The sequence below is a fragment of the Centrocercus urophasianus genome, unplaced genomic scaffold (genome assembly GCF_019232065.1).
Source record: "Centrocercus urophasianus isolate 14NV4802_14NV808 unplaced genomic scaffold, USGS_Curo_1.0 seq_727, whole genome shotgun sequence".
Lineage (NCBI taxonomy): Eukaryota > Metazoa > Chordata > Aves > Galliformes > Phasianidae > Centrocercus > Centrocercus urophasianus.
Window position 1 is genome coordinate 3,024 of NW_024885341.1, and position 1,923 is coordinate 4,946.

Consider the following 1,923-nt stretch of genomic DNA (forward strand, 5'->3'; position numbering starts at 1 on the left):
TCCGCCTCTCCAGTTGAAGGGATGATCCAGTTGAAAGGATGCTGCCCGCAGCTCCCCCCCCGTCCACCTCCCCCCCCTACTCCCTACTCCCCCCCAACGGCTGCAGAATTAACCCCCGAGCCTTTATCTTGGCGGCTGGTGGAGATCGTGGGGCTAATTGCTCCAACAATGGGCCCCTATTAGCGCCGGGCTGTCACTGGAAACCCTGCTGGGGGCTGCAGGAGGGGGGGCGAGGTGATGGATCTGCAGCCACAGCCTGGGAAAAGGACGGTCAAGGCCAGCTCTCCTTCCATCATCTCTGGGGATCGCGAGTTAACGGGGAGGGGGGAGTTGGGAAATAATAATTTGCTCTCATTTTTTTATTTTCGAAGGGGGGCTGTTTTTACCCTCCCCACCACTGCTCTCTCCCGGCTAAGAAAGGTATAGAAAAAATCGGAGTAGAAAGTAGGGGCAGATGGAGAAAAGTTGATTTAAAGTTGGCGTCCTCGGCAAATCGGGGCTGTGATGATGCATAGGCTCTCGCTGTGTCACCCCTCCTGTCCCGTCGCGGCCCTCAGCATCGCTCCCCTCCTTTCCCTACCACTGCCCGCATCACACTCGGCGGACTTTCCCTCCCCTCCCCTTAAAATAATAATAATAATAATAATAATAATAATAATAATAATAAATATATATATCTATGTATATATATATAATTGCTATTTTACTGAATTACATTTTATTATATTCCATTCCAAAATCTTGCATTTTTTTTCCCCCGTTGCTTTTTACTCATTCTATTTTGCCTCAAGCATCCGTCGTCCTCCGAACAGCTGAAGGATGGCGACTTCGCAGTCTTTCCTTTACCCCCGGACAGGGGCAGAGGCACGTTTTCTTTATTCCTCAGCGATTTTGTGACCTCTAGAGGGAATTTCCCCTCCTCCGTGCTCCCAACCGCTGTAGGTCCCAGAGCTGTAACAACGGCAGCAGAGCAGGGGAGGGGTGAGGTGTGGGGAGGATGTTCCAACTCACCTGCCCCGAGCTCGGCACTAAGACATCCTCCGTTCAGTGTGTTAAAAGGGATTTGTTTAAAGTGGCTTTTTCAAAGTGTTGGAGAGCAAATCTCATCCAAAAGAATGGCTTAGGGTCAGGGAAAACGTAGGGAGCAGGGATAAAGGGAGCACTTTCACGTCTATAAAACACATTTAGAGCTGGACTGGGGAGGCGGAAAGTTTGTCCTAACAGATGAATCGCGAGTGAGGTGTTCTACTCTCCCCCTTCACCCTCGGTACTTTCCTGCTGCTCTCCTGCTCTCCTAATGGGCTGCTGGGAACGCTGCCCGGCTCCCCTCGCTCGGCTCCGGCGGTATCTGCTCGGCCGGGCTGCAAGGGGGGATTGGTCCTCGCAGCCCGGGGTATTCATCCCCCATCCACTTGGTATACAACATCCTCCAGATGCCCTCTCCCCGCTTATCCCCACGGGGCGCGTTTTCCCATGGCTGGGCTGCGCGCTTGGTTCCTTTACCCCGCATTTGTTTCTGCCCCGAATTATAGTAATATATACCGCAAGTAAGATTTTTAACGCCCTAACTTAAGAAAAACGATATTTCTGTGTACCGTCTCTAACGTCGAGTGGGTCGCCTCAGCCCCGCTCTCAGCGGAGGTGTAAAAACGCGTTTGAAAATCGGCGCAAGGACCCGGCGCATCTGCTGCAGGCTGCGCCCTTCGGGGAGCGGGCAGCGATTTCCCGTCGGCGCACAGAGCGGAGCAGAGGGGAGCGGGGGGTGCGCGGGAGGCGCTGCGGAACCGCGGCTTTTAATGAGCCCCCCCTGCATGAAAGGGCTGAGAGGAGCTTCCTCCGGCAGCCGGGTAGAGTCTGGCGTGCTGCTGCGCGGGGAGACAGCACGCTCACAGCGGCCCTGTAAGTCACTTCTATTTCCTTCTT

General features: G+C 54.0%; 1 long non-coding RNA gene across 2 annotated transcripts in view; it reads right to left on the minus strand.

Moving 5' to 3' along the window:
* Positions 1-733: 733 nt before the first annotated feature.
* LOC122170592 overlaps positions 734-1,923 on the minus strand; it is a 4,188-nt gene continuing 2,998 nt past the window's right edge. For both annotated transcript variants that reach the window (XR_006171802.1, XR_006171804.1), the window contains exon 3: positions 734-951. This is a non-coding gene — a long non-coding RNA (uncharacterized LOC122170592). The remainder of the gene's footprint in view (positions 952-1,923) is intronic.